Raw genomic sequence first — 12,320 nt, 5'->3', positions numbered from 1 at the left:
GCTTTCCCAATGAATATTGGCTCAAATTTTTTAAATGATGTACTCACAAAGAGAATCCCACAACACATTAAAAATAGCCTTCATCGCCGGGTGGTGGTGGCTCATGCCTTTAATCCCAGCACTCGGGAGGCAGAGGCAGGCGGATCTCTGTGAGTTTGAGGCCGGGCTGGACCGATAGCCTCCAAAACAATACAGAGAAACCCTGTCTCATAAAAACCAAAAAAAATAGCCTTCATCATAATCAAGTTGATTTCATTTCAGTGATGCAAGCATGGTTCAACACTTACAAAACTGTAAATACACTACACCACATGCGTAGATTTGGGCACAGATATCACATGGTCTTTTCAGATAAATAAAAAAATCTTTGACAAAATTCATCATCCCTTCATGATAAAATCTCAGAAGAGACTAGAAATAGAGGAACACACCTTAACATAGAAAGGCTGTGTATGAGCCAGGAGATGGTTCAGAGAGGAAAAACATGCTGTGCAAACATGACAACCTGAATTTGGATTCCCTAGAATACTTGTAAAGAGTTGGATGTGATAACATGAGCCTGTATTCCCAGTGCTTTTACAGCACGAGGGGAAGCTGAGATGGGAGAATCACCTAGACACTGGAAGCCAAGCTAAGTCTGATGCATTTGGCCAAGTGGCAGGGACAAGAGAACCTTGCCTCAAATTCAGGTAGAAAGTGAGAACCTAACCCTAAAGTTATCATCTGATCTCAATAGCCAAATCCTATGCCCCCTCTCACAGACAAATAGAAAGACATACCTACATGCACAGAAAGACAAACAGAGATAGAGAGACAAAGAGTGTGTATGTGTCTTTTGATGCTATGAATAACAAAATATAGCCAATATAATGTGAAATGAGAAAACCTAAAATATTTCTTCTAAAATCAGGGCAGAGAGGAGAATGTCTACTCTCACCTTTTATTCAAGCAATGTCAATACTTAAATGCTCAACAAGAGCAATAAAGCAAGAGAACAAAATAAAAGAGATGTAAATAAGAAAAGAAATCAAACTACCTTATTTACATATGCTAAGGTTGTTAAAAGATGTTAAAAGCTACAGGAGGAAAAAAAAACTTAGATCAGAAAAACACTATCAGCAAAAGTAGCCATATACAAATCTACCATAAAACAGTATGTTTTTATATACCATTCCAATTAAGAAATTAGAAAAACAATCCTAGTCACAACGGCCTCAAATAATGCTAAGAATAAACCTAACCAAGGAAGTGAATAATGTTTACCATAAAAACTTCCACACACAAGAAAAAAAAAGCCGTTGAAGAAGACACTAGCTGAAAAGGCATCCTGTGGTCATAAACCCATAGAGTTCTTATGGGTCATAAACCCATAGAGTTCTTATTGTGGAAGTAGCTATGTTCATGAAAGCAACCTACAGAGTTCATGCAACTCCCATAAAAATCGGATGCTTTTCACAAAATAGAAAAAACAATCCCAAAATTCTTGTGGAAGGACAAAAGTATGCCAAATATCCAACACAGTCTAGAGCAAAGAGACAATGCCGAATGTATAATATGATTTTAAATTAGTGTAGTCCACCAGAATAAATAATAACAGCAGCAGCAGCATAAGACTGACAAAATTGACAAAATGGCTCGATGGGTAAAGTCACTTGCTTATGAGAGCACTTAAGATCCAGAACTCACATAGTGACGAGAACCAATTCTTGAAAATTATTTTGTCATCTCCACATGTATGTATACATACACACAAATTCAATAAATAAGTAAAACTTTTGAAATGATTCATTTGAAATCTGCATAGCATGGCACTAAGATAAGTAGACCAGTGGACTAGAATAGAGGGCCCCAAAACAAATGCATGTAATGATAAAAGTACCTAAAAATGCACATTGGAAAAAAGACTACATCTTCATTAGATGATACTGGGAAACTAGGTATATATATACAGAAGAGAGATGTGATCTCTCTGACTCTTACCTTGTAAGACAACCAATTCAAGATAGATCAAAGACCTGTTGGAAACATATGGTAACGTTTCAAGTAACAGTCATGGAGGACCAGAAAAAAAAATAGCACAGTGGGTCAAATGTTAGCTGGGCAAGCACCTAGTTAAGATCAAAGCACCCATGTAAAATCTGGCTGTGGCAATGCAAGCCTGGAATCCTAGTGCTGGAAGGTAGACAAAGGATGATGCCATGGGCTTATTGGTCAGCCAGTCTAGCCAATAAATGCACTCCAGGTTTAGTGCAAGACAAAAAAATGTAGAGAGTGATTGAAGAAGACACTCAACATTAACCCCTGGCTTGTACACATGTGCACATAGGCATGTTCATCAATACATGCAGTTATATAACACACACACACACACACACATACAGAGAGAGAGAGAGAGAGAGAGAGAGAGAGAGAGAGAGAGAGAGAGAGAGAGAGAGAGAGAGAACCAAAAAGATACAGGCATAGTAAAAATTTTCTAAGTAGAAGCCTAGTAATCCAGGAAATGAAAGAAAGAGTTGGCACATGGGGTTGCATGAAATGAAACAGCCTCTGCATGGCAACAGAAACACTTAGTAAGCAAAGAGATGCTCTACAGAACAAGGGAAAATTGTAACCATATATGCAATTGGTGGGAGGCTAAGATCAAGAATTCATAAAGAACTAAAAAATTTAAAACCCAAGCCAAATAACCCAGTCAATGAATTGACAAATGAATCAAATTGATTGCTCCCAAAAGAAGAACAAAAGGTCAATAAAGATATGGAAAAGTACTCAATATCTTTAGTCATCAGTGAAATACAAATCAAAACTGCATTTAGACTCAATCTTATCCCAGTCAGAATGGCTATTACTCCCTCTAGAAAATATGAGGGAGGAGGACTATGAAATGCTGTCTCGTGGCCATGCTACCAATGAACTCACAACCTCTACAGTTGTCTATCAAGTATTGTACAAGATTGAGCCAGCAAATATTTAGCATAAAGGCGGAGGGGCCCTGATGTCCCACTCCCACTCAATGGAGCAGTCAAGGGCTGTTGAGGGAGAAATTAATGTCTTTAGTAATGTAACCAATGGTAAGTTATTCATAGCTGCACTCTCATGCCCACGGAAGAAGCCCAGTTAAAACCGAGTCACAAAGGAAAACCAAAACCCAAGAAAACACACATGAAACTGGAATGGAGACCTGGTGGGAGGAAGAGGGAAAGTTCGTGGGGGTGGGAGGAGGATGAAGGGTGAATGTGACTAGAGTGCATTATATTCACGAATAAAACTTGTCAAAGAGTAAAACATAACTGAATGAAAGAAAATATGGGATAGCTCCATCGCTCCTGTGCTAAAGTGATTGCTGTACAAAAATGAGGACCTGGGTTCTATCCCTTGAACCCACACAAAAAAGTCAAGCATGTTTGCATGCACTGATGATCACAGCACTGGGGAGACAGGAGTGAGTGGACCTCAGGGATCACTTACCAGCCAGTCTATCCAATTCAATGAGTTGTAGCCAGGTGAGAGACCCTGTCTTAGACAAGGAAAAAAAAAGGTAGGGTAGTTCATGAAGAATGACGCTGGAGGTTTTCCTTTGACATCACATGCAAACATAAAGTGCATACGCACACTCATGCATATATGTACCCACATACACATGTATACTACCGCATATACAGAGGCAGACATACAACTGCTTGCAAGGATGTGGAGGGAAAAGGAACTTTAACCATTGCTGGTGGGACGCAGATCAGAGCAGTGATTATGGAAATCAGTCCCCAGGTTCCTCGGAAAAATCTAGAAACAGAACTGCTGCATGATCTTGCTATGCCACCGGTGGGAATATACAAGGGAGATGGCTGCCCATTCACGTTTATTGTGACACTATTCACAATCGCCAAATTATGGAATCAGCCTCGCTGTCCATCAGTCGATGAATGCATAAGGAAAACAAAACACACTCGGATAGATAAATACCACATGTTTTTTTCAGACATGTGAAAGTTAGATTATAAAAGCAAAGACATGAAAGTCGGAGGGAGACTACTGGGGGAAAGGAGGGAGACCAAAAAGGGAATGGGGAGAGGCACAAGATGGAAAAATGGGGGGGGTGATGATAAAAGTATGTGTATGTCATAGAAGACCAATAATTTTGTACAATTAAAACATGCTAATAAGAAAACAAAAATACATAGATCTAGTTGAATATGTAACTTTGCTTCTAGATTCGGAAAAAAAACATATTTTTATGTCTTTGGAACTTTGTCAAAATCCATTAGTGCTGCTTCCCCCATACATATATACATGTTAACAAAATGTTTTATTTTTATTGTTTCAAATTGCGTACAGATTAACTTATCCCTATATTTTCATATACATTTCTCTTTAATGGACTAACAAAATATGTGTTATATTTTTAGATTTTCCAGGCTGGTCCAGCCAACATTTTGTTGCTGATGTTGTAGTCTTGCCACTATCATGTGGACTCTATTATTGTAGTTCTTTATGCTGACTCTTATATTGAATCTCCCAATTTTGTTCTCTTTCAAAATGGTTTAGTTATTCTATATATGTTAGTCTCTGTGACCTCATAATGCTTTACCCAAAATGCAAAGGTTTAATGCAATATATGTTACCTCACAATTTCACAATTCCTGTGAGTCAGGAACATCCTACGGTTTAGTTCGCCTTTTCTGGAGATATATATATAATATATATGTATATCCATATCCATATATATATATTTGGTTACCATAATATGTAAGACAGAGCTACAATCATCTGGAGACTCAACTGTGTTAGCGAATTCATTTCTAAATTTACCACAATGGCTGTTGGCCAGAGGCTTCAGTGTCCCGTGTTTGGCTTCTCCATAAGGCTGTTTATAATATAGCACTAGCTTCTCTCTAAATGACTGGGGTGTGTGTGTGTGTGTGTGTGTGTGTGTGTGTGTGTAAGAGAGAGAGAAAGGAGAAAGACAGAAACAGAGTTTTATGTGTGTGTTATGACTTTTGGGAGATGGGAACAAATAAATATATTTTTACACCAAAAAGAATACCAGTGACAGACAAAAGAAACAGTTGGCTTGGTGAACCAATACACTTACTGTCATTACAGGGGCATGGATGAGAAATTAATTCATAGAAATGAGGGTGACTTAAAGGCAGCAGCATCACCCAAAAGCCCATCCCAGTCCAGCATGGATAGCATGTCAAAAAGATACATCCCTGAAACTCTGCACAACTTGCAGTCAGCTCTAATGGAAAGCGTCTCTTTCTTGCTGGCTTCAACCTCTCAGTAATTGCCTGGGATCATGTAATTTTAGGGAAAGGTCTTGTGCATCTTGTTCCACAGACTGCTTGAGCCTTGGGGTTTCATTAGCTTCCTGGATCTTCAGAAGAAACCTCCCTTTTAGTTTATCCCTTCCAATTGGTATGCTTCTGTTTCCTTTTCTTGTCATGTTGTGTTGTTGGGCACCTCTGTCTCAGTGCTTGATAGGAGTGATGTGAGCATTTGACAGTTTAGGCCCTCGGCACCTTCTTCCTCTTGGTGCTTCAAGTTGCTCCCTGGCAGCACAATGACAACCTTGCAAGGACATCAAGCAATTGATGAATTATAAGATGCTTCACATTTTCCATGTGCTTGGAAGTGTACAACAAGCTGGTGCAGATGCCCACAGTCATATCTTTTGCTCTGTGTGCTTTTAAGACTCTATAGCTGAAGAAGCCTGTGTGTGGGTTTTGTCACATTACTCTAACGTTATGTTATCTGACCTTTGGGACTCAAATGACAGACCAAGAGCACACCTTCTTCTTTTAAGACCTAGACATACATAGCTATCTGTTCCAAATACCAACATCACACCATGGAAGATATGAAGTCCACTTCCGTAAATCTCCAAAACTACTATAACTTTTCTTATCCTTATCCTGAGAAGGTTGGGTCAGGAAAGACTTGAGAAAGGAAACAAGGACATCAGTTCAAATCTGAGGTTTGTACAGTGCGTGTCTCGCGTCCTGAAGAGACTTCAACTACCATGTACGTGGAGAACAGCTGGCATTGCCACTGGCTTTCTTGCAGCTTTGTGGGTAATAATGTAGATGAGGAGGACATCATGAGCTTGGTGCCACAGCTTTCCGTGGTTAATCGGTGAGCTGTCTTTGCTGTCTATCTCATGTTCTAGAACTTCCATTATATTAGATGTGAAGCTTTTCGATGTCTAAATCATATCTACATGACAGACCAAGAAATGGGGCAGAGTCTCTTCTCATTGACTTCTGGATCCTGTAATACTTCTGCCCTCTCTTCTGGGATGTTGTCTGATGCTTTAGGAGAGGACTTCTCATGGTTAGCCTTGTTTATCCCATAGTCTACTCTTATTAGTTCTCAGCTACATTCTTTAATTTTTGCCTCCTCTGAAAGAGAACCCAGCTTCTAAGCTCCATACATTCTTGATTCCCATTAATTCTTCTAATCTGTTCATCATCTCTTGGGTTCTTTGAGCCATCCAGGACTTTCTTTGGATTATGAACAATACTTTAAAACAACGCCTCCTTTCTTTGCCCCTGAGATGTGGGAGCTCTGGCCACAGTGAATGGGGCTACAGCTCCTCTCTGCTTCTGAGCTTCTGTCTTCAGGTCTTTGACAATATCCCAGGAAACATCTCAAGAGCTCACTCATGTTAGAACATTCTGGGTTCCTATGCTTCAATGCAATGTTATATGGTGTTATTTTCCTATGCCTCCTGCACAGTTCTAGAATTACCTGGTGCATTTTAAATTCCTGCATTGTCATTTTAAGCAAAAGGCATTAGCATACACCTTTTAGCACCAATATTCAAAGGCGCACATCTGTCCATGGGAGAAAGGGTCGACGAAGAGTGGTGAGGGCCATGCATTTTGGTTCTTATTTTCAACTCAGTGAAATATTTTCAGGTGACTGGGTCATGTGTTCCTCTCTCTTGAGAATCTGCTCAGACTCTTGCTCTGAAGAGTGAAAAGGAGACTTCGAGTGACTAAGAAAGAGAATGTTCGGTAATCTAGGGGCTATGACCTGTCTTCTTGGTAACTTAGATCAAAATGAACATTGTTTTGCTATTATGCATGGTTTCCTTGTGACATTAGTTTCAATATAAATTTTCGCTTTCAAAACCCTGTATTTCAATGCCAGGTGCTGAAAACAAAAACAAAAACAAACAACAACAACAAAATCAACCTGGAGTTCCACTATATTGTCTCTTCATTGAAATACGCTGTTGGGGAGGAACAGTGTATCCATGAGCAGCTAAACTGTCTAGTGTATGTTTTCTTCTGCATTTGACCGATGCTAGGCAATGTGAGGTCAGGCTCGGTCAGCTTAACCCATAGGAGCTGATTCTCTGACAGAGTAAAGACCTGTAGATTTAGGTTCATTCTTTCATGTCACACATTTCCAGACTGATCTGTGGCTGGGGATCCAAGTAGTAGCAGACTTTTGTGTGTGGCTGCTGCTGTGAGCTTCTGTTCACCTTTCAAGAAAGGTTCTGACATCTAGGAACCAGTGAAGACAAAACATAGTTGGAGCAATATATTTTAATTGTGTGTGTGTGTGTGTGTGTGTGAGTGTGTGTGTGTATGTTTGTGGGTGGTCACACACATGAGCATGTGCCTATGGAAACCTCAGAACAGCTTCCTGTATTATCCTCAGGGACACTATCCACCCTCATTGAGACGGAGTCTCTCATTGGCTTGGAGCTCACCAATTCTCTAGCCTGGCTGGCCAGTGAATGCCAGGAGATTGCCATCTCCACCCCAGTATTGCAGGGATTATAAACTCACACTACATTTTTGTGGTCTCTGTGGCTCAAACTCAGGTCTTCGTTCTTATAAAGACAAGCACTTTGGTGACCAAGCCATCTTATCTCCCTGGCTCTTGGAAGGCAATATTTGTTCCTAACATATTATTACTTGGAAAAACACAAATAATAAGGTTTAGTTGTTCACTGCTGTTTTTCTCTTTCGTTTTAACTTTCTTTTTATTTATTATGTGTGTCTTTCACATCATGCATCTTGATTCCCTTCATTTCTCCACCTCTTTGAATCAGCCTTCTGTCCCTGCAACCCCCCTTCCAAAATAAAACAAAATTTAAGAGAAAAACGGGAAAAAATAAAAAAAGCACACCGTGGTGTGAAGCTGTGGTGTGATACTGTGAGTCACACAGTTAACTCCTTTGTTCATATAGCTTTACTTACATGTGTGTTCATTGCAAAGAGTCATTGATCTGGTTGGAGGTCTCAGGTTTCCACTACACTATTGAGGCTGGGCCCTGGTGGAACTCCTCTTGGATATCTTGTTGTTGCTCTGTGCTGTAGGTATCCTGCAGCTTTGGATCTGCAGGTCGGGTCCCTTCACGTGCTCCAGAAGATCATAGATTGGGTGGATGTTGGGGCAGGCCAAGTCCTAACCCTGGTTCTTGGCTTGGGCACCTGCAGGGCTGGTCAGCTGACTAGTACTCTCCCGGCCTCACCACCAGGGTGAGCTCTCCAGCACTGCCCCAGCTAATTCACCCCTTGCAGCAATAGGGGAGGGGCAGGGCTAATTCTCTTGCCTTCAATCCCTCAATTTCTTGAAAGTTTTCACTTAACCCTCTCAGAACTCAATAGATAATCTCAATAGAAGTTTGAAGGAGAGTTTGACAAAATCCATTTGAGGGACATATGATAAGCATGTCCACCTTGGTCATAGAGACAACAGGCCTATTTCGTTGTCTGAAGTGAACTTGGTGTATTTATAATTCTTTGAAGAAAATGACATTTGTTATGTTCTAGCACTGGGGGTCACACTACGTATCCTTAGCTAACCTGGAACTTGCTATGTAGACCAGGCTGCCCTCAAACTTTCAGAGATCCATCTACTTCTGCTTTCCAAGTACTGGAATTAAAGGCATGAGCTACCATTCCTGGTCCTGTTCTAGTGTTTAATAGGCAAAATACACATGAATATCATAATTTGTTCAAAATGAGAAGCTAATTGCTAAGAACTGGTATTCTTCCTTTCACCCCTATTGTGTGGCAAAATTCAACAATATTATATGGTCCTGGAATTTTCTTGCGAGTCTTGTATACTTTTGTGTCTCATTTTTTGTCATTGTATAGACAACATATGATGCAAGTAGACAAACTAAGATAGTTGTGAGTTTTAACAGCTGATAAAATCTTAGGAGACCATCATCAATTTTACATTTGTAGTTGACCAAAATATCACTAGGTGTATAACTCTATGAACACTATCTCCTTAATAAATATTGTTCTAGTTTCATTTATGTTGCTATGAATAATATTTTGACAAAAATGAATTCTAAGGAAAGAGGTATGTTTGACTTATAATTCTATGCCACAATCCATGATTTCAGGGAATTCAAGGTAAGAACTCAAGCATATCACACCCACAGTCAAAGAAAAAGGGTGGTTTGCTTGGTTGCTTGCTTTCAGCTATTTTATACAATTTGGAACCCCCTTATTACAGAATAGTACCTCTCACAGCAGTCTGGGTCTTTCCACATTACTTAACAACCAAGAAAATGTCCCACAGACATTCCTACAGGTCAACCTGATCTGGATAATTCATCATTAAGATTCTCTTCCCAGAGGATTCTAGGCTGTGTCAAGTTGACTGTTCAAACTAACCAGCACAAATATAGAGCTATTCATACTACCTGAGCTACTCAGCCAATGCATTTCTCCCGAGAAAGCTGTGCTAAGTTTATGTTTTTCATGGAAAATGATCATTTCTGTGTTTATATTTATAGCCACAGTATTGTTCAAAAATCTTCATATTGCCTTTTTAATATCTGAAGTATTTATATGATGTTTTCTTTTTAATTTATTATGTTTTTCATTTTTACTTTTCTTTTGCTCTTGATCAGGTCTGACTTCAGGTTTATCAATTTTATTGACTTAAAAACTTGATTTTATTGCTTTTCTCTATTGTTTTGCTCTTTTCAATTTTATTTATTCCCATTCTTAGAATTATTATTTCCTTCTTCCTGCTTGTTTGGCTCACTTCTCCCTTATCATATAAAGGAAAAACTTATATAACACTCTCATATAACACAAAACTTATTCTTATAAATTAACCCTTAAGAACTTACTTTTTGTGCATTTCATGTGGTGCTTTGATTTTTGTGAAGTCCAAATCTGTTGCTAGTTTTCCTTATGACTTCTTTTTATGACTCATATTTTTTAAGAAGTATGCTCATTCATTTCCAAGTGTGGAGAAAATGTTTTCTATTATTTAATTTTATTTAATTCTATTGAGGTAAAGGAATATACTTCTTACATGGTTATTATTTCAATTTTTGCTTTTACTTTTTCCATGGTTTAGGGAATGCCTCATTTCAATAAACATTCCATGCATACTTGATAAACTACATTCTCTTCTCGTTGGGTGGGATGCTATATAAATGCCAATTGGACTATGTTCATTAATAATGCTTAGGGCATCTCTCTTTACTGATTTCCTGTCTGCTTGTTCTATTAACTAATGAGAAAGCAGTTGAAGTCTTCAACTACAGTTAAAAAGAATTCTCTCTCTATCAAGTTCTGTTCTTTAAAATATTTATTTTTTAAGAATTTCATATATGCATTCAATATATTCTGATCACATCACCCCAACTCCTTCCCCTAATTCCTTGCAGATTCACCCCATTCCCCAACATCCCCTCCTAACTTCGTGTTATTTTTTATAACCCACTGAGTCAAATTTGTGCTGCCCATGTTCTCATAGGGGTGGAGGAGCCATTGGCTGTATCATGGGTGGACTTACCAGGTGCCACATCCTTAAAGAAATCTGACTCTGCTTCTCACAGACCTCATTAACTGCCAGTAGCTTGTCAGTCACAGAGGGTGGGTTACGTGCCCCTCCCATCTTCACTCTAGAGTGTTGATGCTGTACATCACACTTGTTGTGCTTCCTGGTTCTGGCTAGATGTTGTACCGATCTTGTGCAGGAAGCCATATCTGCTGTGAGTTTCTGAGTGCATCAGTCCTGTCACACCCAGAAGACACAGTTTTGCTACTCTCCTTCCTGACCTCTGTTTCTCACAATCCTTTGCATCCCTCTTCTGCAATATTCTCTGACCTACTGGGGGAGATGGTGTGATGTGGATATCTCATTTGTGGTGACCTTATTCTTTGCACTTTGACCAGTTAGAAGTTTCTACCTTAAGTGATGTCTATTGCATAAAGAAACATCTCTAAGTCTGAAAATGGCACTATGGGCTCTTGGTCAGATTTATAGTACCAGGCATTTTTTTTCTTCACATGGAGTGAACCTTTGATCCAATAAAAAAAAAAAACAGTGGATTACCTACATAATCACACCCCATCACATTCATGGGCATATATTGCCACAAGTGGAACTATTGAAACTCCTAAGGTTCACAGTTGGAACTGTTGGTGACTTCCCCCTCCCCCATGAATCCTTCATAATATCTGCAAACCAACAGGGAAGAGCTCTCTGGTCAGTACCAACTAGATTTCTTTGTGTTCTGTGATCAAAGTGCATGTTGTCTTGCTACTATCTCCCTGATATACTGGACCCTTTTAATCATCAGTTGTCTTCATTCACTTGACAATTCGTTTTGTTAGGTCTACTACATAAACACAACTCTAGTTTTCTTCTAGCAATACTTTGCATATTTTCAGACGAGATCGGGCACGTTCAGGGTGGTATGGCCGAAGGCAACTTTGCATATTTTCTAGTATCCAGTTTTAGCTTAACTATACAAACTGGCATTCTTTTAAATATCATGTACTCATACTTTTTAATCTGTATTTAAATTATCTAGATTGTATTTGAGTTGTATAAATTATTTTTCTTAAATGTATTATTTAACAGATAGATCTAAAATCTAACATGTTTTCTATCTGTCTTTTCTACTATTTCTTCGAATTCCTTCCTTTTTGAGGCAGGGTCTCCTGTAACCCAGGCTCCTATAACCTCCAACTTGATAGGTGGACAAGGATGACCTTGAATTTCTAATCTTCATGACCCCATCTCCCACGTGATGAAATTACAAATAGACACCTCTCTTCCCAGTTTCTGTAGTGCTGGAGAGAGGACTCAGGGCTTGATGCAACAACTGAATTATATTCCCAGTCCCTCTTTCTTCTACCTTTGTACATTAAAAAGCTGGGGACTTCCTTTTAATTAACAGATACCCATGTGGTTCCATTAGATACATTTCTAATGGTTTATTTCCTATGGTTATTCTGTGATTTGCAACATGCACCTTTTGCTTATCACATTTGCCTCCAAAAATATTACACTGGTTCACCTGTAAGAATCTTATACTTCCC

The 12,320-nt window shown here is 39.1% G+C and overlaps 1 long non-coding RNA gene across 2 annotated transcripts in view; it reads right to left on the bottom strand.

Annotated features, from left to right (window-relative positions):
• Positions 1 to 1,976: 1,976 nt before the first annotated feature.
• Positions 1,977 to 12,320, bottom strand: part of LOC121133505 — a 192,072-nt gene continuing 181,728 nt past the window's right edge. For both annotated transcript variants that reach the window (XR_005870366.1, XR_005870364.1), the window contains exons 6-7: positions 3,469 to 3,517; positions 1,977 to 2,015 (exon numbers count right to left, since the gene is read on the bottom strand). This is a non-coding gene — a long non-coding RNA (uncharacterized LOC121133505). The remainder of the gene's footprint in view (positions 2,016 to 3,468; positions 3,518 to 12,320) is intronic.

This window comes from Mesocricetus auratus, unplaced genomic scaffold (assembly GCF_017639785.1).
Source record: "Mesocricetus auratus isolate SY011 unplaced genomic scaffold, BCM_Maur_2.0 Super-Scaffold_100022, whole genome shotgun sequence".
Lineage (NCBI taxonomy): Eukaryota > Metazoa > Chordata > Mammalia > Rodentia > Cricetidae > Mesocricetus > Mesocricetus auratus.
The sequence above is the reverse complement of the archived record's forward strand: the minus strand, read 5'-3'. Positions and strand labels throughout refer to the sequence as shown.